The sequence below is a fragment of the Arachis stenosperma genome, chromosome 4 (assembly GCF_014773155.1).
Source record: "Arachis stenosperma cultivar V10309 chromosome 4, arast.V10309.gnm1.PFL2, whole genome shotgun sequence".
Lineage (NCBI taxonomy): Eukaryota > Viridiplantae > Streptophyta > Magnoliopsida > Fabales > Fabaceae > Arachis > Arachis stenosperma.
Window position 1 is genome coordinate 14311494 of NC_080380.1, and position 26815 is coordinate 14338308.

Genomic DNA, 26815 nt, shown 5'->3' on the forward strand with positions numbered 1-26815 from the left:
CGTTTAACGCTGGGATTTCTTGAGGTGACTTTGACCGCCGGTTTGGGCCATCAAATCTTGGGCAAAGTATGGACTATTATATATTGCTGGAAAGCCCAGGATGTCTACTTTCCAACGCCGTTGAGAGCGCGCCAATTGGGCTTCTGTAGCTCCAGAAAATCCACTTCGAGTGAAGGGAGGTCAGAATCCAACAGCATCTGCAGTCCTTTTGAGTCTCAGAATCAGATTTTTGCTCAGGTCCCTCAATTTCAGCCAGAAAATACCTGAAATCACAGAAAAACATACAAACTCATAGTAAAGTCCAGAAAAGTGAATTTTAATTAAAAACTAATAAAAATATACTAAAAACTAACTATATCATATCAAAAACATACTAAAAACAATGCCAAAAAGTATACAAATTATCCGCTCATCACTACGCTTAAAAAACGTGGCCTAAAAAGATCAATCGGCACGCTTTTGAAGCATGACTATTTGTTTTGTTTTCGTCACTCTGTAAAAGCGTACCCATTTCTTATTTTTTTAATTCTATTTTTAAATTCTATTTATTTATCATAATTTGTTGCTATGATGTGTACTTTCTTGTTTACTGATATCTAATTGCATAAAGTTTTACAATTAGAGTCGATTAGACATAAACTCTTTAATAGATTTGAATACATGAATCAATATGGCTCAAGTCTATGGAATTTTCGACAGAACTTGATTTTTTTCCCCTAAAAATAAATACAATGGCTAAATGATACTTCTGTATAGATTCACTACATGCGTATTATGTAATTATATGTTAGCAGAGAGCGCTACATATATGAGATGCAAGTTATTAAAGAGTATTGTACTCACTGGAATTTAAAACTCATCTTTTTCAGGAAAAGTAGTTGATGATTCTTCATCTTTCTGTAATGAAAAATCCTTTTGGCCTGAAGGGTACACTGCAGTGAAGAAGTTTACTTCAGTCACTGGTAATACATTTATTTATCTATTTATGGTTATTTGGACTCTTTGTGTGTCATATTCTTATGTTTGTCTAAAATGATGTAAACTTTTTCTTTTTCATGTTAATTAGTAATTTTTATTCTGTTGTTTAATGCCCCATATTTTCTGTCTTCGATTATCAGATGCTAAAGTATCTACTGCTTATAAAATAGAAATCCTGAGGGATCCAAAGTCCAAAGGACGACCTCTATTTAGAGTGATAGTTGTTGGTGGTGAGCAGATTGGCTTCTACTCTAAGGAATGACTTTGCTCCTGGATACATTTGTCTATACTAATATTTGATGTTCTTTGACTTTTTTATATATAAAAAAAAGTTTTATGTCCTCTTTAATTCTTTTTAACTTTCCTCTGAAGCATTCTATTTAACACTTTTCCTTTTTAATTTATCCTTTCTTTTGTGACCTAGTTCATTCAAGGAAATAAAACATGTTACTTTATTGCTTGTTTATTTATCATTTGATTTTTTGTCTTGCTTGCTAATGGGATGTTGTAAGGAGTACAAGACCAATTTGTTTCTGTAGTGTGACAAATGCAGGATGATGGTATGACTTCCAAAATTTTTTATGCAACTCTAACTCTTATACTATGCAGATTATATATATCAAAAACATTATTATGTATTTGCTTTCCATTACTGGCCTAAAGCATAATAATCTACTTTCATAGCAATGAAATTGTCTTGTCTCGTTATAATATTTGATATTCTGTCCTCTCTATAGGTGATTGAATATACTGGTGAATTTGTTAGGCCTCCCATAACAATGCTGACTGCAAAATTGCCTGCCCATCATAAAAATAACAAATACACATTTATTATTACTCTGACCTTATTATGATTATTATTTTATTTTATTGTTGCTACATTCTTGTATGAATAATTTCAGCTTATTAAGTTTGAAAGATCATATGGCTATTCCATGAATTTTATCTCATTGAGACTAAACAATTCATGAGCTAACCCAAGCTCATCAATTAGGCATTTTGTGATTTTTCTCATTCTTTAATTAAAGTTAACATGTTTGCAATACTAGAAAATTAGTTATTACAGACGGATATTTCCGACGGATTTTATCCCACGGAAATACAGACGAAATTTCAGAGGAATTTTTTGTCGGAAAACAAAAAAAAAACGAATTAGCATAAATTACAGACAGAAAATAAAATCCGTCGATAATTCCGTCGGAAAAATTATTTTTTTTTCCGTGAGAAATGATACAGACGAATTTTTCCGTCTGTAATTAAATAGACAAAACGCTGTTTTTTATTAAATTATTACAGACGGAAAATCCGTCTGTAATTTAAAATTTTTCGTCAGAAACATTCAGATAACCCTAAACTCAACCCTATCTTCTCGAGCTCCATCCACACCCCACACAAGTGAGAGCTCCGTCACACGAGTTTCTTCCTCTCTCCTCCTTATTTTGCAATATAAAATTGTGCTCCTCCGCTCCCCTTGCCGGCGGTGCTACCGTCCTCCTTTTGACGTTTCTCTTGAGCTCAGAGCCGGCGGCTCCATTCACATTCCACACAAATCTAACGAGCTTCTCCCTCTCTCCGTCAACGAGCTGCTTTTTCTCTCCGTCGCACGAGCATCTTTTGCTGCTGTCGCCGCCGCTCGCGTCGCACGAGCCCTCTCCGCCGCCGCTCTCGTCGCATCTGCTCCCTTCGTCATCGTCCCTTGGAGGTTAGATTTTTAATCCGCTAATTAACCGAAACTAAAGCCCTCCGTTTTTCTTCGCTTGGAGGTTAGTTCATTCAGTGTTTCATTCTTTTCGTTGTTCTTGTTCTATGATTTGATAATGGTGATTGATGATATTTATGCAGATCTGCTTTCATTCCTTTCGTTCCTTTCGCTTGGTAGTTAGATTTCATGCAGATCTGCTTCAATCAAAACAAATAAAGTCCTAGTGGTTGTAACGATGAAGAAAGACAATATAATATGGTGTTGTCTATAGTGTTGAAGGGAAAAAGGGAAGAGTTCTTGGAACAGCTTTTGAGTTCTAGGAACAGATCAAGATCAAGGAGTGGAAAAAAAGAGATATTCATATGCGGAATGCTCATCATCTTCTTCAGATGTTAGTAAGGAATAATGATTGACCAATATTTCACTTTGCTTTTGACACTCATCATCTTAGGAATATTTCATAAAACTCTTTTGTTGCAGCAGAAGAAGATGTGGCAAAGAACAGTAAGAATCTCTTTAAGCAGTTTGATGGTAAGTGTATGGTTTCATTGCATAGCAAAATTGGTTGCAAAAAAATGGCAAAATTGTTTTATTATTGGCATTCTGACGTGTGTGTCCATTAGCAATCTGATTTCAAAACTCTACTCTTTATCATTTTAGCATGTTTCATACCTCCCACCATATTGAACCTGTTCCTGCCACATTGTTTCAGTATGTAGGAAATTTGTGTAGGAAATTGATGGCTTGAAGTCACGGGTGGTTGAATGTTCCGGAGACAAAGACATGATTAATATGGCGACAGAGAAAATGGGGCAGGCCATAGAGGAGGAACGAAGACTGCAACATTTGCTGTTCAAGTCCTTACTTCCTAAGGACGATGCTGATGAAAGAAATTGCATTTTGGAGGTCAGAGCAGGTGATGTGTCACTGTTGAATAAGAATATCTATTAGTTTTTATAATCAAAATTGTTCTCCGATGAATGTGTATCAAGTTGTCTTGGGTTGTGTTGATTGTTTCTTACTTTTGTTCTATTTTGACTTCATTTGTTGCCATTTTCATTTGCTTTTACCACTTTTGACAGGCACTGGTGGGGAGAGGGCTTCTTTGTTTGCAATGGACATCTTCAAAATGTAAGGTTGCATTTGTGTCATCCAAATCAAAAGGGAACTACTGTTACAGTTTTCTAAAAAGTGATATTGTCTAACATAATACAGGTACGAAAAGTATGCTCACAAGAATGGCTGGAAATTTGAAGTAGTAGATATTGCTCAATCAGATCTTAAAGGATACAAGGTACATATTTTGTACATTCTGTATGATCTGAGTTACCTGCTTTACTCAAGTTCCTGATATAGTAGAACTGCATTTCATCCTTCATCTAATGGATTTTTTGTTTGAACTTCACTTTCTCAGGAAGCTAGTGCAGCAATTGTAGGGGATGATGCTTTTGGAAAACTAAATTTGAAAGTGGAATCCATAGAGTACAGGTTTTGGCTACAACCTTTTACCATCCATGAACAAATCTACTTTCTGTTATTGCTGACTTCTTTCTTCCTTTTTTTTTTTTAAAATAAAAAACAAAAAACAAAAGAGAGTTCCTGTGACGGAAAAATCAGGACGAGTTCATTCCAGTGCTGTTTCTTTTGCAATCCTCCCTCAGGCCGATGAGGTAATTAAATAACTAATAGCTATCATTATGAAATAGTATTTTATGTTCAGTCTAGTATGAGACAATGATATGTTTAAGTATATCCAGGTTGATGCTCAATTGAAGAATGAAGACCTAAAAATTGATACCTATAGATCTAGTGGTTCGGGTGGTCAGCATGCAAATACAACAAACAGTGCTGTTAGAATAACTCACATTCCAACTGGGATTACAATTTTTATACAAAATGAGCGTTCTCAACACCAAGTGAGTATTTTCAAAATATTGGGCATAATTTTCATTTGATGATTTTAATCTGAAATGTGTTCCATCAGTTAAGATGTCTCATTTCTACATTCTACATATGCTTTCTTATTTCTGTTTAGAACAAGGCCAGAGCACTTAAAGTATTCTGTGCAAAGCTATTTGAAATGGAAAAGAAAAATTCTTGTATTTGAACAAGATATGCTAGATTTAGAGAGGAAAAAAAAGTAGAAATTATGATAGAATTAGCATGGCATCAAATGTATTGTTATAATTGAATTTTTTTATTTATTTATGAAAAACTTCTTAAATTTAGGGTTGACTACTTCAAATAACAAATAAAAAGGGTTGGTGATATCTTTTCTTTGTTCGAGTCCGAAACGGTGGAACACTTTCTCTGAAATTGTAGAATTGAGGACATATCCTAATTTCATGGTTAAACATATCCATTTGCGTTAAAATCCTGATTTAATGTAGCTGGCTCCTAATAATTTTTTGCTAAGGCTTTATGGTGTAGTATATACTATTACTGGAAAATGTAAAACTTGAATGGACTTGTTGCTGGTAAATTGCTCTGTGATTTCTTCTTTGCAGGTAAATTACTTGAACCCGCCTGTACCACATCATTCTTATTTTTTGACATTAATAAAGTCCGCGTGATATTTATTATTAAGGTTTTGATGAGTTTGGAAAACTCTAAATTAATATTTGTGATGACTAAACATTATTAATTATATTAATTACAATATTATTAATTTGATTTTCATGAAACATATGTTAATTAATAATTTTGTTACTTGCAGATTTTATTATTGGGTCGAAAGAAAGAAAAATTAGAAAGCCCAATTATGCTAACAAATACATTCAGCTTGTACAACAATGTTATATTAAGAGGCTGAATTATGGTTATGGTTATTGGGCCAGGAAAATATACTTGAAGCCCAACAAGGAGGTTGGTCCGAAAATTAAAAAGGAAATAGAGCCCAATGGTTAAGCAAATTCTTAAACATGGTGAAATCCAATTTGTTATAGGTGCATGCTTCCACGGATGCCAATCTTTATAGGTGATGGAATTCAAATTAGAATTAATTGCCTTGGTAACATGAAAGAGAAATTGCAAAGTGATTTGATGGCATTTATTGAGATATGCACGTTACAAGGCAAAAGCATGGAAAGTGAGATTAATTGATTTTAATTGATTATAATTTATATCACACATTACTTCCATTGCTTTTCTTCTTTCTACTCTCTCTTCTCTCTCTTTGCATTCAGTCACTTCACTGTCAGAGAAGAAGATGGTAGAAGCAAGAAATTTGAAGAAGGAAGCAGAGGCTAGGCATGGGTAATGTAAACCTAACTCATTTTCATTTTCTTCTTTAATTACATTGCAAGTTTTTCTCTGTTCTCTCTCCTCTCTCTCTTTCGGTCTTGTCTAGCAGGAAAGGAGGGATAAAGCAAGCTATCAGTAAAAATCACAGAGAAGCTAGTTGCAAAGAAGAGGCCATTGTGATGATGGCATCACGAAAAAGAAAACCAAAAGTATGTTGTGGCTGAGATAATCACCAAATATGGTTAGATTTGGTGAGGTAATCTCGGATCCTTCATACTCAAAAAGGAAGATGAAGATTCGGCCAGAAGGGAAGATCCTTGAAGGCATGGCTTGTCTTTGGTTCTGCTTAACCACCACAGGGAGTAGCTAGAGTGGCGAAGTGATGGTTGAGGCAGAGATTGAAGCAGATGAAGTCATCATCATCATGAAGCATCAAGGGCCAGAAATCCATCTTGGAGAGGAAGCCAAGGATGGAGCGCTCGGATTGATGAAGAGTGATGATCAAGGAAGGACTAGAGGTAATTGCATGTTGGGTTTTACATGGTTATCTCTTCTCTCTCTATGTGGCCGAACCGGTTGTGTTTGTTGAAGGAGGAAGAAGTTGGTTTGGGTGTTGGCTTCAAGTGTGGAGGCTTCCCTCTTCTTTAAAAAGAGAGAACAGCCACTGTTTGGAGCAAGGAGTAAGATTTGAGAGTGCAAGGCACAGAGTTCTCAGAGCTACCTAAGCTAGCAGTTCTCTTCTCCTTCAATGTTTTCTGTTTTGTATTTTTCTGTTTAATTTTGTCATGTCTTGAGTCTCATGGAAAAAGGCAAACAGTGAGGTTTGTATGAAAAAGCCATAGAGCGGAAAAAGGCAGAGAGTGCAAAATTAAAAGAAAAAGCCATAGATGTCTTAGAGTTCCTTTGTACATCTATGTTGTGTTTCATGATTCTGTGGGAATCCCCTTGTAAGTTGGGTTAGCACTTTACAAGTTGTAATCTGGATGATTATAGTGAAATTCCATCATTGTTGTGATGGAGACTGGATGTAGGCTGCACTGCACTTAGCAGCTGAACCAGGATATATCTGGGTGTTATCTTCTCTCTCTCTCTCTCCTACTTCACTTCTGTTTTTATTGTTCAAGATACAACATCAAAATGTCTCATGCCAAGTGACGAGACAAAATGAAAATGTCTCGTGACTAGGGACGAGATAAAACAGAAAAGTCTCATCTAAAGTCCAGCAAGTGTCAGCAAGCAAAAATGGGCTAAGATTCAAACCCCCCTTCTCTTAGCCACTGAAACCATCAATTGGTATCAGAGCTTGGTCTCAAAGAGATCAAGCTTTGCAGCTTAGAGTAAAGATCCTCATGGCAGAAAATAGTGGCGCAAATGTGGTGTCTTACAATCTGGTTGAAGGTCAATCAAGCAATAGACCTCCTCTTTTCAATGGGAAAAACTATACCTATTGGAAGGAGAGGATGAAGATATTTGTACAAGCCGTGGATTACAGACTTTGGAAGATCATCTTGGAAGGTCCTAAATTTCCAACTACCACAAATGCTCAAGGAGTAACCTCTCTTAAACCAGAAGCAAGCTGGACCAAGGAAGATAGGAAGAAGGTGGAGTTAAATGCCAAGGCAACCAATCTGCTCAATTGTGCTATCAGCTTTGAGGAGTACCGACGAGTATCACGATGCACAACGGCAAAGAAAATCTGGGACAAGTTGCAAATCACTCATGAAGGAACCACCCTTGTAAAGAAAACTCGGACTGACATGCTAAACAGGGAATATGAGATGTTTGCAATGAAGGAAGGAGAGTCCATTGACGAGCTGTTTGAACGGTTTAATATCATCACTGTTGGCTTAGATGCTCTTGGAATCACACATTCAGAATCTGTACTAGTGAGAAGAGTGTTGAGATGTCTCACAAAAGAGTGGAAAACTAAAGCTTTAATTATTTCTGAAAGCAGCAACTTAGATTCCATGACACTTGATGATTTGAGAGGAAATTTACTTGCTTTTGAAAAGTCCTATTTGAAAAAAGATTCAAAAAAGAAAGGAATTGCCTTCTCTTCTGTTACTAACCCTCTGGATGATGAATCCAGTGATAACTCTTCTGAAAATGAATTTGTGTTGTTTGCAAAAAAATTCAGGAAAATGGCAAAGCTCAAAGGCAAAGGCGGCAGCTCAAGGAGGATAAAGAAAGATCTTAGCAAGGTAACCTGTTTCAATTGCAAGGAAATGGGGCATTTCAAATCTGACTGTCCGAAGTTGAAGAAGGAAGAAAGGCCAAAAAAGGGAAAGAAGAAAGGACTAATGGCTTCATGGGAAGAATTGGAAAATGACTCAGATGATGATGATGAAAAATCAGAAACCAAGTCCCAACAGTGCCTTATGGCAGATCATGTACATCAGGTAGTCTTTCATAACCCTGACACTGAAGATCTTCATCTTATGATAGATCACCTTTCTGAAAAAATAAGATGCTTTCTACTGGAAAATCAAGAACTTGAACAACGAGTCACCATTCTTCAAGCTGAAAACAATTTTCTAAAAGAAAAAGTGAGAGAGGCCGAAACTGCTTGTGATCTTGTTGAAGAGAATAAGCAGTTAAGAGCCCAAATTAAAAGTTGTGAAAGTGACCATTCTGTCCTTGCATATGTGAATTGTTTTAAGCAAAATGAAGAGTTGCTTAAAGAGGTTAACAGACTTAAAGAAGACTTAGCCAAGTTCACCCAAAGTTCTGAAAATTTGAATCAAATCTTGGCTAGTCAAAAACCTCTTTATGATAAAGCTGGGCTGGGCTTTTATAAATCTGAAAAATCACATTTTGAAAATATTGCTTCATCTTCAAATGATGCAAAGTATCAAGACCCAACTTGCTTTAACAAAACAGCAACTCCAAGATTTTGTAGACTATGCAATCGAAATGGACACTTTCCTATCCAATGTTTCTTTGGTGAAAGAATGATTGGTGACAAAGTTTGTAAAGTTGTTTTTGATTACAATGGCTTAGGACATAGAAGATGATTTAACGTTAAAGGATCCAAAAAGATTTGGATACCTAAGGGCTCTTAAGCATTGTTTTGCAGGTGTGCCTAGCATCCAAAAGAAAAGAGAACACGTGGTACATGGATAGCGGATGCTCTAGGCATATGACCGGAAAGACAGCCTTCTTCATAAAGCTTGATGAATATGATGGAGGATTTGTCACATTCAGTGATGATGCAAAAGGAAAAATAGTAGCTGTTGGGAAAGTGGGTAAAAATCTCTCATCTTGTATAAATGATGTCCTTCTTGTACATGGATTGAAACATAACTTGCTTAGTGTTAGTCAATTGTGTGATTTGGGTTTTGAAGTTATTTTCAAGAAACTTGTTTGCTTAGTGGTTTGTGAGAAAACTGGGGATGTTCTATTTGAAGCTAAAAGATGTAATAATGTGTATGGATTAACTCTTGAGGATTTAAAGGAACAAAATGTAACATGCTTTACCTCTCTTGAATCTGAAAAATGGCTTTGGCATAGAAAGTTGGGTCATGCTAGCATGTACCAAATTTCTAAGCTAGTTAAAAAGAATTTGGTTAGAGGAATTCCAAACATCAAGTTTGATAAGGATCTTACTTGTGATGCTTGCCAATTGGGCAAACAAGTAAAATCCTCTTTTAAATCAAAAGATGGAATATCAACCAAAAGGCCATTGGAAATGTTACATATTGATCTTTTTGGTCCTACAAGAACTCAAAGTTTGGGAGGTAAACACTATGGTCTTGTGGTGGTTGATGATTACTCTAGATTTGGTTGGGTACTTTTCCTTGCTCATAAGAATGATGCATTTTATGCCTTCTCCACCCTTTGTAAGAAAATTCAAAATGAAAAGGATTTGAAAATTGCCCATTTGAGAAGTGATCACGGAAGAGAATTTGAAAATCAAGATTTTGAAAAATTCTGTGATGACTTAGGGATTTCTCACAATTTTTCATGCCCTAGAACCCCACAACAAAATGGGGTGGTTGAAAGAAGGAATCGAAGCCTTCAAGAAATGACTAGGGCCATGCTATGTGATAATGAAATTCTAAAATTTTTATGGGCTGAAGCTGTGAACACAGCATGTTATATCTTGAATAGAACTATCATTAGAAAAGGGTTAAAGAAAACTCCTTATGAGCTATGGAAAGGAACCCCTCCAAATCTTAAGTATTTTCATGTTTTTGGATGTAAATGCTTTGTACTTAACAATAAAGAAAACCTTGGAAAATTTGATCCAAAATCCTATGAAGGAATGTTTGTTGGATATTCCACCACAAGCAAGGCCTATAGAGTTTATCTCAAAGAGCATAGGACCATAGAGGAATCCATACATGTTACCTTTTGTGATTCTAACTTAATTCCCAGTATTGTAAAGGAAAATGATTCAGATTGTGAAGAGGATGGAACAAGTAAAGAAAATTCCAAAACTGTGGAAAATGAAGAATCTGTCAGCCCTGTTTTATCTCGTCAGATTGAAGGAGAAACTTCCATTTTGTCTCCTGAGCAGACACGAGAAACTGAAACAGTGAGACCATCAGAAGTTCATCAAAGCTCAACACCTGTCCGAAAGCCTAGAGAATGGAAGTCCATGAGGGGTTATCCTCATGATTTCATCATTGGTGATCCCTCTCAAGGTGTAACCACAAGATCCTCCACCAAAAGGCAAACCGAACCTAGCAACCTTGCTCTCTTGTCACAAATAGAGCCCAACAATGTCAAACAAGCTCTTGAAGATCCATCATGGGTCAAGGCCATGCAAGAGGAGCTTGCTCAATTTGACAAGAATAAGGTTTGGACTTTAGTACCTCATCCGGATGGTAAGAAGGTAACGGGTACTAAGTGGGTTTTCAAAAATAAACTTGGTGAGGATGGACAAGTTGTTCGTAACAAGGCTAGATTAGTGGCCCAAGGTTACGATCAAGAAGAGGGAATAGATTTTGATGAGTCTTTTGCTCCGGTAGCTAGAATGGAAGCAATTAGGTTGCTTCTTGCCTATGCTGCCCATAAAGGTTTCAAAATGTTTCAAATGGATGTTAAATGTGCTTTCCTTAATGGCTTTATTGATAGAGAAGTGTATGTGGCTCAACCCCCCGGTTTTGAACATAAAGATTTTTCTAATCATGTGTATAAACTATCAAAGGCCCTTTATGGCCTTAGACAAGCTCCAAGAGCTTGGTATGAAAGGCTTAGTGCCTTCTTGTTAGAAAATCATTTTCAAAGGGGAACCACCGACACTACTTTGTTCATTAAAGTTTCTAATGATGACATCCTTCTTGTTCAAGTTTATGTGGATGATATTGTGTTTGGATCAGCCAATGAGACCTTGTGTGAAGAGTTTGGAAAACTCATGACTAGTGAGTTTGAAATGAGTTTAATGGGAGAGCTAACTTTCTTTCTTGGCCTCCAAATTAAACAAACTCCTAGTGGTACTTTCATTCACCAAGGCAAGTATGCAAAAGAATTGATAAAGAAATTTGGCTTAGAAAATTCCAAATCAATGGGAACACCAATGCATCCTAATACTAAACTTGATAAAGATGATGATGGCCTAGATGTGGATGAGACACGGTATAGAGGAATGATTGGTTCACTAATGTATCTTACATCCTCTAGACCGGATATTGTTCAAAGTGTGGGTGTATGTTCAAGATTTCAATCTCACCCAAAAGAATCCCATTTAACGGCTGTTAAACGCATCATTAGGTATATTAAGGGAACATGTGATTATGGCTTATGGTATCCAAAATCTGATGATTTTTGTGCAGTAGGTTTTTGTGATGCAGATTATGCGGGAGATCGAGTGGATAGAAGGAGCACTTCGGGCATGTGTTGCTTCCTTGGAAGCTCACTCAACATGTGGTCAAGCAAGAAACAAGCCACAGTGGCTCTGTCCACAGTTGAAGCTGAATATATATCCGCATCTGCTTGTTGTTCGTAATTAATTTGGTTAAAAACTCAATTGGAGGATTACAAATTAAAGATCAATAGTATACCCTTGTTTTGTGACAATATGAGTGCCATAAATATTTCAAAAAATCCTGTTTTGCACTCAAGAACAAAGCACATTGAAATTAAATATCATTTCATTAGAGAACATGTGCAAAAGGGAACTATTGATATTCAATTTGTAAAATCCGAAGATCAACTTGCGGATATTTTTACTAAGCCTTTATGTGAAGACAGATTCTGCACCTTAAGAAACAGTTTGGGAATGATAGAATTAAGTTCTGTTGAAAATTTGTGAACTTTTTGATTCTGTTTGGTTTTGTCTCGTAGGAAAGCAGGAGACAAACTTCAGGATGTGTTGAACGGGCCATGATACAGGGGGAGACTGAATTAAAGTTAATTATTTTGGGCCCCACCAAATCTCTTTGACATCACTCTGACCCGTTCCTCATTTTTTTTGGAAGTTGTCAAATCAAATCTTTATACTTTCCTCATCCCTTGATTCTAGGAACTATTTTCACTTGTCTTGAATTAGTATGGACTGCATTGTTTTTTTTCTTCTCATTTTTGCAGGGTCGCTCCTTGATAAAAAGAAAAAAAAAGGGTTGAATTGAAACTGTTATGTTTCATTGATTTGTTGCACTATTTTGCAAACCTGTTTTGCTCTATTTTATGCTCTGATCTGGCTCTATTTTGAGCACTTTAGATTGATTTCGAGTTGAGCTTTGATTGTCATGTGCTCAAATGCATGTGTGCTTACTGGACTATTGTGTTTTGGTGAACAACAAATATTATGCCTCTTGTATGTTGTTTTCATTTATTTTGCAGTGACCCTTGATGCCAAAAGGGGGAGAAATGGTGCTGAAAATTGAAATTGAAAAATAGGGATGAAATTCTCTGTTGAGAATTTATGATCACTCCTGTTAAAAAGGATTGATGCTTGATTGATGAATCTGCTTGAATTGTGATATGTTTTGATCATATTTTGATTATGATGCATCTGTTTGGTGATTTTGCTGCCATTATTTGATCTATATCTTGGTAAAATGTGTTTACTAAGTTCATGATATATTTTTCTTACCTTGATAAAATGATTTATTTTTGGCAGTTCCTCTAAATTGTATAAAATATCAAAAACTGCCTTATTTTGCTCTACAAATATTTTCCTTCATGTTATTTTGCTCTGATATATTGAACAGGAAAATGTTTGGATTTTTTTGAAGTTTGTAATTTTTAGTTTGAGCAGAAAATCAATTATGATAACAAATGAGTTTTGATTATTGACAAACCCCGTTTTGACGGTTTATCTTGTATTGATTTTAAGAGATTTTATCACCTTTTACCCACATTTATTCAATGAAATAGCATGGTTTTGTGATTGTCTCCTTATTTGTGCTTAGATGTGAAAACATGTTTTTAGACCCTTAATTTGATGGTTTTAATCTCCCTTTGATTCCACTAGATGCCTTGATATGTGTGTTAGTGATTTCAGATTGAAAAGGGCTAGGAATGGATCAAAGGAGTGAAGAGGGAAAGCATGCAAAGTGGAGAAATCATGAAAAGTCAAAGAAGTTGAACTCGCCCATGGACGCGCGCGCGCACCTGGCGCTTGCGCGCACCTGCGAATCACTCCATGGACGCGTACGCGTGCTGTGCGCGTACGCGTCGGTGTTGGTTTATGATTTTTTAATGAAAACGTGGCCAACGAATTCTGAAGGGTTGTGGGGCCCAATCCCAACCAACTTTGGCGCCAAAGATGCTATTTAAAGCCAAGGATTGAAGAGAAAAGGGGGATTCCAACTCATTAGTTCACACACACTCATTAGGATTAGTTTAGAGGTAGTTTCTAGAGAGAGAAGCTCTCTCTTCTCTCTAGAATTAGGATTAGGCTTAGGATTAGTTCTTAGATCTAGGTTTTAATCTTTACTTTCTTCTACTTCTACCTTTCAATTCTTTGTTGTTAGATTCATTCTTCTTCTACTCTTTTGTTGTAATTTCCTTTATGTTGTTCTTACATTTTGTTGTAGATCTACTTTTGTTCCTTCCTTTCTCTTTCAATTCAATAAGAGGTAATTCATGTAGATCTTTCTTCCTTTAATTGTTGTTGTTAATTCTTTACATTTGATTGTTGTTAGAATTGATTCTTGTTGTCAATTTACTATGCTTTTCTTTTATGCCTTCCAAGTGTTTGATGAAATGCTTGGTTGGATTTTAGAGTAGAATTTTATACTCTTGGCTTGGAAAGGTAACTTAGGAACTCTTGAGTTACTAATGTCCAAGTGATTGATGATTGGGAGCCACTGACTCTAGTTCTCACTAATTGAATTGGTGGAGAGTTAGGACTTATGGACTAGGATTGATATAGCTCATTTGACTTTCCTTTACTACTAGTTAGAGGATGATTTAATGAGATTAATCCTTGCCAATTCTCATATTGTGGTTAGTGATTAGGATAGAGATCCTTGACTACCAACCCTTGCCAAGACCTTTTTAGGCCTTAGTTTACTTTCTTGCCATTTATCTTTCATGCTTCATATCAAAACCCCAAAATAACTTACAACCAATAACAAGACACTTTATTGTAATTCCTAGGGAGAACGACCCGAGGTTTGAATACTTCGGTTATTAATTTTAGGGGTTTGTTACTTGTGACAAACAATCTTTTGTATGAAAGGATTATTGTTGGTTTAGAAACTATACTTGCAACGAGAATTCATTTGTGAAATTCTAAACCGTCAAAAATCCAATCGTCAAAATGGCGCCGTTGCCGGGGAATTGCCATGGTGTTGTGTTATTGGTTATTGTATATATGTGAATATTGTGAATAGCTTGATTTTTTTGGATTGCTTGCTAGTTTTTGCTAGTCTTAGTATTTTGTTTCATTATTTCTTATTAGTTTTTGTTCCTTATTTTCTCTTTCCATTATGAATTCTCATTTTGGCTATGAGTGTGATTACAACTATGTTGTAGGTGATGAGGACTATAATGGAGATATGTATCAAGGATGGGACAACCAAAGGTGGGAGGAGCCATATGCATATGATCAATCTTCTTGGCAACAACCTCCACCAATGAACTATGAAGAAGAGCCATTCCATGATGCATACCAATCCAATGGCTATGGTGAATCTCCTTGTGACTTTCAAGAACCACCACCATATGCCTATGAGTCATATCCTCAACATGAACCTCAACCACACTCTCAAGCCTATTTTCACCAAACACCTCCATATGACCATGATTCATATCCACTACACCAACCACCTTTTGAACCATATCAGCCATACATGAAACCACAATTCCAAGATTACTACTCCCAAGAACCACCTCAATACGCACCACCACCTTACCAAGAAGAACCACCTTCCTATAATGAACCCTTCCTCCAAGACAATGAACTCTCTTATCCACTCCAATCTTCAATGGATGAGATCCTTAACCTTATACTTCAAGGGCAAGGAGAAGTGCAAAGGGAGACACTAGAATTTATGGCTACTTTGACCAAGGTAGTAAGTAATTTAGTCTCCCAATATTTGAGTACTCAAGGCACTCCCATGGTTACATGTGGAGAATCAATTGAAAAGCATAGCATGAAGGAAAGATTGGAAACTCCGGTGGAGAATGAGGAATGCTACTTTGTGTTAGAACAATTGGAGGAACCTATGGTCATTGAAGAAGAGGAATAAGTGGTTGAAGACTTAGGAGATGCGGAACCCCCTTGGAAACTTAGAATTGAAGAAAATCCCTCCAAGAAGATTGAATTTGATGTTGAGGAGGGAAGTGCACAATCTCCAAAACAATTTTTGAATGAAGACTTGGAAGGAATGAAGCAAGAATTGAGTTCCCTTGGTAATGAAGATCATGCATCCAATTTTCTTGGTGGAAAATCCTTTAAATTTGAAGAACCTTCTCCCAATGAATTTGAAAGTGATGTGGAGGTAGATTTCTCTCGTCCTCCAATTTATGATTTGAGTGATGGAGAAGAGCTAGATGAAAATGATGAACAAAGGATTCAAAACGAAGAAGTTTATGAAGAGGTGGACGTTGACAAGGAAGAATACAAGGGAGTAGAGCTCGCTAGCACATTGGAGATACCTCTCCCCAAGCCACCACCATCTATCTTTTCATTCAAGTGGGTAAATTCTTTATACTTGAGCTTTATTATTCCCCTTGAATATGGTTTGCTTGAGACGGATGGTCAACTTAGACATATTTGTGGCTTTAAGAGTAAAAAGGAGATGGTTAGTGGTTTGAAATATCATTCTAGGTTCATTATGGTTGCATGCTCAAAGCTTAATTGTAAAGGTTGGTGTATAACTAGAATACATGGGCCTAGAAGGATGTTTGGTCACTCTATTGAGAATTCACCTTGCTCACCACCCACATGGATTAATGATAATCAACTTGGAGATGGGTGTGAAGACAAAATATGGGATCCGGGAACACATAAGGATCAACATTGGGAGCCCATGGTTTGTGAAGAACTCCATCAAAGCTTGGAGATATTAATCTTGAATGATGGAGCTTATTGGAAGTCCAAGCATTGGTGGAAGTTCCAAGATGAGTACAAGCACAAGCCACCTTGAGAGAAGCTCCCCATAAGTCCAACTTAAGGACAATAAATAAAAGTGCTAGGTGGGAGACACCCCACCATGGTAACTTCTTTTCATTTTTTCTTTTTGTACATATTGGTAGAATTAGCTTAAATTCTTGTTTTGATTGATTTAATGAGTTTAATTGGTAGTTTAGTATGTTAAATAAGGTTTTATGGTATTTTGGTAGCTGTTTGGAGGTTTGGAATGCTTACATTGGTGCAAAAACATAGGAAAATTTTGAAAAACAGAGCACCATTCACGCGCACGCGTACATGGCGCGTACGCGCACTTCAAGAAATTTTGATCACTTACGCGTCCGCGTACATGGCGCGCGCGCGTAGGTGCAGAAGTTCCACTCCCAGCTAACAAACCCGAGAGTTAGGCCTTCATTGTGCGAATGTTGGGCCCCAGGCCCAACACAATCCGCGCATCCGCGCACCTGGCGCGTACGCGCACATCATGATGAATTCGCAATGTACGCGCAAGCGCACATGCCGCGCGCGCGCCGACTATGCAACCTGCACTCCTGGTACTTTTACCAGAGAGTTGTGCCAACTCTGGGCCAACATTGAGCCGAAGGCCTGGCTGGCAATCCATGCAGACGCGCACTATACGCGTCCGCGTCCATGCCCATATCCTCATCTACGCGTGAGCGTGGAGTACGCGTCCGCGCTTCTCTCTATTTCACCACCCGCGCGCGCGCGCCATGCGTGCGTGCGCGTGGATGCCCTTTTCTCTCATCCATTTCTTTTCTTCTCCTCTCCCCATTTCTTTTCCTTCCCCTTTCTTCTTCCCTTCTTCTACCCCTCATCCAACACTTCCAAACACCATTGATAACCATTTATTTTAGTTAGTTAATTAGTTAGTTGGCTGGTTAATTAGTTAGTTTTAGTTTAGTTTTTATTTTATTTTCTCTCTTTTCATCATAAGTGTTGGATTATTGACTTTGTTTACTATGCATTGCTTCCCCCTTATTGCCTAAATGCTAATTTAGCATTAATGTTTTTAGATAATCTTTGTTGGATCCTATGATTGAGGCTATATTTTGCTACTTGGTCTTGAGTTTTTCATGCTTATCTTTTGAAAAATACCAAGTGATGAGAATTGCCTTCGAGCTTGTAACTCTTCTTGAATTACATGATTTGGCCACCATGTGATTTGAGCCTTATTTTGTGATTAGGCAACCTCTTGATGGATGATGTTGTGCATTTACCTTAATGCATTGTATTTTATGATTATATGCATCCATATGTGTTTGGCTTGAATGCTTTCATGCTTCTTTAATGATTGTTTTACCTTACAAGTTCACTTAAAGCATCTCAAGCATAGTAGAATGAGTAAAGTGCATGCTTCTTTTGTGACATAACTTCTATGCTAATGTGTGTTCTAAACCACACAATTTAAAATTCACACACGTATTTGTCACTAATGTCACACTAATTCACTCACTCAATTCTAGTGATTTACCTCATTCCAACATTGTATGCTTCCTTGCTTTTGTTTTCTCACCTTATGGTGTTCTATTTTTGTTTTTCATGATGAATGCACCACGAGCAATAACGGAAGCAAGACTAAGAACACGTAGCAATCCGGAGAGTCGTCGTACCCCCTTGCTCATCTTTGAGTGCACCGAGGACGGTGCAAACTTTTAAGTGTGGGGAGGTCGTCCGACCGTTCGGTGATTTTGGGTGACAAATTTCTAATCCCAACACTTTTGCATTTCATTATAGGATTTTAGGATTTTTACTTGCATTTTCTTATTTTTGCATATGTATACACAATAAGCTTAGTCAAAATAATAAAAATTTTCAAGATTTCTATCTATAGGGCACCTTAATTGATTTGAGTGAAAACTTTTCATAGAACTTGCTTGAATCATATATATTGTGGATCATGTTTTTGAGCTAAGAACACAAGCAAGTGAGATTTGAGCCTAATGGTGTGGTTACATCCTATAACCACTTATTTTCCTTCTTGTGTGCATTATTCTCTTTCTATGAATGTAATCTTTGATTTGTTTGATTCTTTATGTCCATTATTTTGTGTATTCATGCATTTATATGATTGAGGCCATCATTTCATTCAACTCACTTATCCAAATAGCCAACCCTTTTATATTCCTTTGTTAGCCAATTTGAGCCTACGATTAACCCACTTTGTTCTTAATTTAGCACATTACAAGCCTTAAAGCGAAAAACAATAAATGTCCTTATTTGGATCTTTGATTAGCTTAGGCTAGAGTGTGTGAGTATCATTCAAGTGTGGGAACCTTGGGACATTGGATGAATAAAAGGGTAATTTTGTATTGTTATTGAAAATATTGGGAATTGGGTACGCACTCATGTATTAATCAAATGTTAGATCTTATGCATTAATGTTCTTGCATATAGAAAAAAAATGAGAAAAACAAAAGAAAAAGAAAATAAAAAAATAATATGGAAAAGAAAAAAATGTATATAGAAAAAAAGAAAAAAAAAGAGAAAAGCAATAAAGGGGACAAAATGCCCCAAAGCAAAGTGAAGCTCAATAAAGATCAATGCATAAGTGTTGTGAAATGAAAAGAAAATGCATGAGTATGTGAAAAAGTGAGGGATGGGTAGTTAGGTTAGAACTTAATTGTATAGGATGTCATAGGTTAGGTGGAAAGTTTAAGCTTATCAAAGATTCAAATTTCAAGCTCACTTGACCAAATATGCATCCTACCTTGACCCTAGCCCCATTACAACCAAAGAAAAGACCTCATGATACTTGTATACATGCATGAGATATGTGTTGATTGTTAGAAGAAAAAAACAAATCTTAGAAAGCATGATTAGGAGAGAATTGAGTGAATCAACCCTAAACACTTGAGCGAATAGAGTGCAAACACTACCGGTGAGGGTTTGATGCTCAATTACATGTTTCCACCTATGATCATCTTTTCATGCAAGTTTGTAAACATATTTAATAACTCAATTCAATTGTGGATTAGACTTGCTAGTCCTTAGCCCTTGTGCATATATGCTTCTTGGGAATTGATTTATTTTGACCAAGCAATTGCATTCATTTAGATAGTTGCATATAGGTAGATTGCATTTAGTTAGTTTCCATTGAATAAATACCATACCCTTTACTTCATTCTTGGTTTAAGCATGAGGACATGCTTAGTTTAAGTGTGGGGAGGTTGACAAACCCCGTTTTGACGGTTTATCTTGTATTAATTTTAAGAGATTTTATCACCTTTTACCCACATTTATTCAATGAAATAGCATGGTTTTGTGATTGTCTCCTTATTTGTGCTTAGATGTGAAAACATGTTTTTAGACCCTTAATTTGATGGTTTTAATCTCCCTTTGATTCCACTAGATGCCTTGATATGTGTGTTAGTGATTTCAGATTGAAAAGGGCTAGGAATGGATCAAAGGAGTGAAGAGGGAAAGCATGCAAAGTGGAGAAATCATGAAAAGTCAAAGAAGTTGAACTCGCCCATGGACGCGCGCGCGCACCTGCGAATCACTCCATGGATGTGCGCGTACGCGTCGGTGTTGGTTTATGATTTTTTAATGAAAACGTGGCCAACGAATTTTGAAGGGTTGTGGGGCCCAATCCCAACCAACTTTGGCGCCAAAGATGCTATTTAAAGCCAAGGATTGAAGAGAAAAGGGGGATTCCAACTCATTAGTTCACACACACTCATTAGGATTAGTTTAGAGGTAGTTTCTAGAGAGAGAAGCTCTCTCTTCTCTCTAGAATTAGGATTAGGCTTAGGATTAGTTCTTAGATCTAGGTTTTAATCTTTACTTTCTTCTACTTCTACCTTTCAATTCTTTGTTGTTAGATTCATTCTTCTTCTACTCTTTTGTTGTAATTTCCTTTATGTTGTTCTTACATTTTGTTGTAGATCTACTTTTGTTCCTTCCTTTCTCTTTCAATTCAATAAGAGGTAATTCATGTAGATCTTTCTTCCTTTAATTGTTGTTGTTAATTCTTTACATTTGATTGTTGTTAGAATTGATTCTTGTTGTCAATTTACTATGCTTTTCTTTTATGCCTTCCAAGTGTTTGATGAAATGCTTGGTTGGATTTTAGAGTAGAATTTTATACTCTTGGCTTGGAAAGGTAACTTAGGAACTCTTGAGTTACTAATGTCCAAGTGATTGATGATTGGGAGCCATTGACTCTAGTTCTCACTAATTGAATTGGTGGAGAGTTAGGACTTATGGACTAGGATTGATATAGCTCATTTGACTTTCCTTTACTACTAGTTAGAGGATGATTTAATGAGATTAATCCTTGCCAATTCTCATATTGTGGTTAGTGATTAGGATAGAGATCCTTGACTACCAACCCTTGCCAAGACCTTTTTAGGCCTTAGTTTACTTTCTTGCCATTTATCTTTCATGCTTCATATCAAAACCCCAAAATAACTCACAACCAATAACAAGACACTTTATTGTAATTCCTAGGGAGAACGACCCGAGGTTTGAATACTTCGGTTATTAATTTTAGGGGTTTGTTACTTGTGACAAACAATCTTTTGTATGAAAGGATTATTGTTGGTTTAGAAACTATACTTGCAACGAGAATTCATTTGTGAAATTCTAAACCGTCAAAAATCCAATCGTCAATTATCACCAAACTCTGCTCATAAATCAAGCATTCAACATTTTCAAAATAAATATGTTGAATAACATTGTTACTTGAAGCTTGATTAAATTGTTACAGGTTAAAGCTTCCCCTTGATAAAAATGGCATATATTAAGGGGGAGCCATGTGACATTTAGAAAGGGGGAGAAATTCAAATTCAAAGGGAGTATTCTTTACTCTAATTCTTTAAATTTATTTCCATTTCAATTTTAATAATGTTTGTCATCAAGGGGGAGATTGATGAGTTTGGAAAACTCTAAATTAATATTTGTGATGACTAAACATTATTAATTATATTAATTACAATATTATTAATTTGATTTTCATGAAACATATGTTAATTAATAATTTTGTTACTTGCAGATTTTATTATTGGGTCGAAAGAAAGAAAAATTAGAAAGCCCAATTATGCTAACAAATACATTCAGCTTGTACAACAATGTTATATTAAGAGGCTGAATTATGGTTATGGTTATTGGGCCAGGAAAATATACTTGAAGCCCAACAAGGAGGTTGGTCCGAAAATTAAAAAGGAAATAGAGCCCAATGGTTAAGCAAATTCTTAAACATGATGAAATCCAATTTGTTATAGGTGCATGCTTCCACGGATGCCAATCTTTATAGGTGATGGAATTCAAATTAGAATTAATTGCCTTGGTAACATGAAAGAGAAATTGCAAAGTGATTTGATGGCATTTATTGAGATATGCACGTTACAAGGCAAAAGCATGGAAAGTGGGATTAATTGATTTTAATTGATTATAATTTATATCACACATTACTTCCATTGCTTTTCTTCTTTCTACTCTCTCTTCTCTCTCTTTGCATTCAGTCACTTCACTGTCAGAGAAGAAGATGGTAGAAGCAAGAAATTTGAAGAAGGAAGCAGAGGCTAGGCATGGGTAATGTAAACCTAACTCATTTTCATTTTCTTCTTTAATTACATTGCAAGTTTTTCTCTGTTCTCTCTCCTCTCTCTCTTTCGGTCTTGTCTAGCAGGAAAGGAGGGATGAAGCAAGCTATCAGTAAAAATCACAGAGAAGCTAGTTGCAAAGAAGAGGCCATTGTGATGATGGCATCACGAAAAAGAAAACCAAAAGTATGTTGTGGCTGAGATAATCACCAAATATGGTTAGATTTGGTGAGGTAATCTCGGATCCTTCATACTCAAAAAGGAAGATGAAGATTCGGCCAGAAGGGAAGATCCTTGAAGGCATGGCTTGTCTTTGGTTCTGCTTAACCACCACAGGGAGTAGCTAGAGTGGCGAAGTGATGGTTGAGGCAGAGATTGAAGCAGATGAAGTCATCATCATCATGAAGCATCAAGGGCCAGAAATCCATCTTGGAGAGGAAGCCAAGGATGGAGCGCTCGGATTGATGAAGAGTGATGATCAAGGAAGGACTAGAGGTAATTGCATGTTGGGTTTTACATGGTTATCTCTTCTCTCTCTATGTGGCCGAACCGGTTGTGTTTGTTGAAGGAGGAAGAAGTTGGTTTGGGTGTTGGCTTCAAGTGTGGAGGCTTCCCTCTTCTTTAAAAAGAGAGAACAGCCACTGTTTGGAGCAAGGAGTAAGATTTGAGAGTGCAAGGCACAGAATTCTCAGAGCTACCTAAGCTAGCAGTTCTCTTCTCCTTCAATGTTTTCTGTTTTGTATTTTTCTGTTTAATTTTGTCATGTCTTGAGTCTCATGGAAAAAGGCAAACAGTGAGGTTTGTATGAAAAAGCCATAGAGCGGAAAAAGGCAGAGAGTGCAAAATTAAAAGAAAAAGCCATAGATGTCTTAGAGTTCCTTTGTACATCTATGTTGTGTTTCATGATTCTGTGGGAATCCCCTTGTAAGTTGGGTTAGCACTTTACAAGTTGTAATCTGGATGATTATAGTGAAATTCCATCATTGTTGTGATGGAGACTGGATGTAGGCTGCACTGCACTTAGCAGCTGAACCAGGATATATCTGGGTGTTATCTTCTCTCTCTCTCTCCTACTTCACTTCTGTTTTTATTGTTCAAGATGCAACATCAAAATGTCTCATGCCAAGTGACGAGACAAAATGAAAATGTCTCGTGACTAGGGACGAGATAAAACAGAAAAGTCTCATCTAAAGTCCAGCAAGTGTCAGCAAGCAAAAAGGGGCTAAGATTCAACCCCCCTTCTCTTAGCCACTGAAACCATCAGGTTTCAAGATTGTAAGCTGAGAGGGATCTTAGAGCGGCATTGGAAGTTGGATTGAGTATGTCTTCAGGATAGTTTTCCAGTTCACGCGGCATGGATTCCAAGGTTCTTTCATTTCTAGCAAAACTTGATATTCTTTTTCTATTCTGATTTCTTTCTCTATATACACAATCTTACAAAATCGACTTATGCGAAGACAAAGGCCGAGCTGGAGGAGATTGCACTTGCTGAAGCTGATGTTGCCAGGTTGAAGCAGAAAGTTGCGGAACTTTACCATCAACTTAACCAGCAGCGACAGCATCACTATGGTTCACTTACAGATGTGGGTGATCGATACCAACATGCCCAAAACCATCCTCAGCAGTAAGTATGCCCAAGAAATGCTGAAACCAAGTTCTAAATCGCGTTTCTTTAATTTATAAGGACCTGCTTTTTGTTTCAAAACTAGGATCTCTAGTCGAATACCCTATGTAACTTGATCTGATTTATGCAGGAGATTTCTTCAGCAAGATTTTGATTCAACTCTTGCCTTTTATAATCATGAAAGGAAACAAAGGACCGAGGTAATTTTTGTTCATGAAAACTTATTCCGCCCACCATTAACCTCATAGTTCGAGGGCCGCCATTTTCTCACTTGAAGGCCAATCTTTTATTTTTTATTTTTTATTTATTATGATAAAATCTGGCCATTGTTATGAATTAAAGTTTTCATAGCTTAAAATAACATGGTTATGCATTTTTTCTTTCATTTTCCTCAGGAAGGCTTGTTGGGCACAGATTGGAAAAATCTCAAAGGACATGTATTAGCAGCCGGTAATGGCAGTCAACAACCTACTCGAAAGCAATTTATAGTGATTCAAAAAGTACCGAGGCATCGACAAGCATGTCTGTAGATGAGCTTGGTGCCGTTGACTCCGCTGCTATGCCCTCCACCTCAAAGGCTGCAGAGGTAAGAATTTAGTTCTCAAGAATTGTGCCTTGGAAAGTGCCTCTTTTTCAAAATTTCATTAACGTGTAGAACTATAAAAAACTAATTGTGTCTGTAGTCAATGCTTCTGACTTAATCTTTGTTCCAATCACAATATCACATGTCTATCTAGGACTATTTTGGCAGTATATATAGTATGATGCAGATCAAGCATTGTTCTACTCAATGAATAAATGTTCATGTGAGCTGAAAACCATTTCCAGAAGATGGTTCTTTTTTTACATAGGTTGAATTATTGTGAACTGCAATTGTCTTGGAAATTATTTGACTTTCAAAATTTGAACCTGTTTCTCTTTTTATAATTTGTTTATCTGATCTCCTGCAAATGGATTACGATTTTTAATTGAAAATTGTTTGGCTTACGCAGTTTGGATCTTAGAAGAATTGAACAAGTCGCCAGGAGATTTTTAATTGAAAATTGTTTGGCTATCTGTTCATCTCATATTATTGTTTCAAACTGTGGTGAGGCTTGCTTCCGTAGCAAAGGGGAAGAAATGAAACAAACATGAACAATCAAAGTCTCAGGCAAGTTCTCAAGTTCTACTCACATCATCTGTTGATTTTATCTATAAATAAGTAAACGATGTTCTGTTGGTTAAGATTGTGATACTCTTCTCTTCTTAAGTAATCTCTATAGCTGACAGAGGGTTTTGGTAGCTAGTGGATATTACTCAACCTATTTGAGTTATAGGTTTTTTCATCTGATCTATGATATATTGTTTCTTGTGGTGAACATTTAGGCTTCTTGCATTGGCAACTTCCTTAGCTAAGGGTATTAATAGTCTATATACTGTGAACATTTAGGCTTCTTGCTAAGGCTTCTTGCACTGGCACTCAACCTATTTTGGAGCATATATACGACTATATATTGCTTCTACTACAGCTTTCTTTTTGTCTCGTATCTTTCTTTCTTACTTGATTTCTACATGCATCCATCATCCGTGTATTTACTTCTCTGCTGATCTCTCATTTCTCTCTGACCTTTTTTAAAAGAAAAGAATACACCTTTATTTTTATTTTGTTTCCTACAGGGGCTTATGCTTTAAATTAACTTCTTTATTCACAATCATCGAGTACATGAGTATACTTTCTAGTTATTAAGAAGCACCACCAGTTATTAAGGAGACTCCTCTTCTAGTTCAAGATTCTGCAAAGATTAAAGAAGCACCACCAGGTTCTTTCTCTTTTTCTCCTATTAAATTTGCAGCCCCAAATCGAAAGTTATTGGAACTAGACCAGATGTTGAGGTGAGCTTCACTTGTGAATTTGTTACTTGAGATGAAGAATACACTGTACATAGATTATGTTGTCACTATTTTTTTATTTTTGTCAGAATTTGATACTTGAAAAACAGATGAAAAATGGAAAAATATAAGGAGGCAGAGAAGCCTGAGGCAGAGGATCAATTCATGACCACACTGTTTCATTATTGTATATTTTGACTTAATTAGAGGACAATAGTTGATGTATCAATACACTTTGTTGATGTATGGTTGTTACTTGTTATTATAATTGATGTATCAACACTTTGTTTATATTTTGAAATATATTGACTTGTTTGTTTATAGTACTTTTCTTTTAGTTTGATAATACGATAAATTTGTTTATTTTTCGAAATATTATAAATATTTGAATACAAATTAGATAAAAATTTGTATTAAATTTATATTTATTTTGTATGAAAACAAGTTTATTTTGTAATTGAAAAAATAAAAAAATATTTTACCTTACTGACGGATTTACAGACGAATTTTCTGTTTGTAATCAGAGTGTGAAATGATTTTTCAAGTTCAAATTACCGACGGAAAATCCGTCTGTAATTACAGACGGAAAATCTGTCGGAAAATCCGTCTGTAATTACAGACAGAAAATCCGTCTGAAAATCCGTCTGTAATTACAGACGAAAAATCTGTCGAAAAATCCGTCTGTAATTACAGACGGAAAATCCGTCGGAAAGTTCGTCGCTTTTGGGAAATGGATAGAAAATTTACAGAGGAAAAATCCGTCGGTAACTGGTAAAAATCCGTCTGTAATTTTTCGACGGAAAAAAATCCGTCGGTAAATAATTTCCGACGGGGCTTTTACAGAGGGACAAAATCCGTCGGTAATTTCGTCGGTAACCAAAAATCCGTCTGTAATAAAGACTAAATCTGTCTGTAAATCTGTCTGTATTAATCTATTTTCTAGTTGTGTTGGTTCATTTCTGTCCATACTGAGGAGCCAATATCTCCTTATTTCAAAAAAGCCAATTTATCTCCTACACTAAAATACATAATTGACTTTTGTAAAGGATAAAGATAGTGCTGAAATGTCAAGATAGATATTGAGTTTAATTTTAAGATATTATTATTATTAGATTATTACTTAAATATTATTGTACATTTCATTTATTCTATAAAAATTTTAGCTAAAATATTTTAAAAATATGATATATAAATGCTGTGTAAGTCAATACATAATAATTTATACAGAACTCATTGTACTCTATTGGCACGATTTTCAAGCGTAGCTATATCTTCTTATAGTCATTAATAGCCACGCTTATTAAGTA

General features: G+C 36.2%; 1 pseudogene; it reads left to right on the forward strand.

The window, feature by feature from the left end:
* Positions 1 to 2935: 2935 nt before the first annotated feature.
* Positions 2936 to 4787, forward strand: LOC130974663 (peptide chain release factor 1, mitochondrial-like; annotated as a pseudogene).
* Positions 4788 to 26815: the final 22028 nt, after the last annotated feature.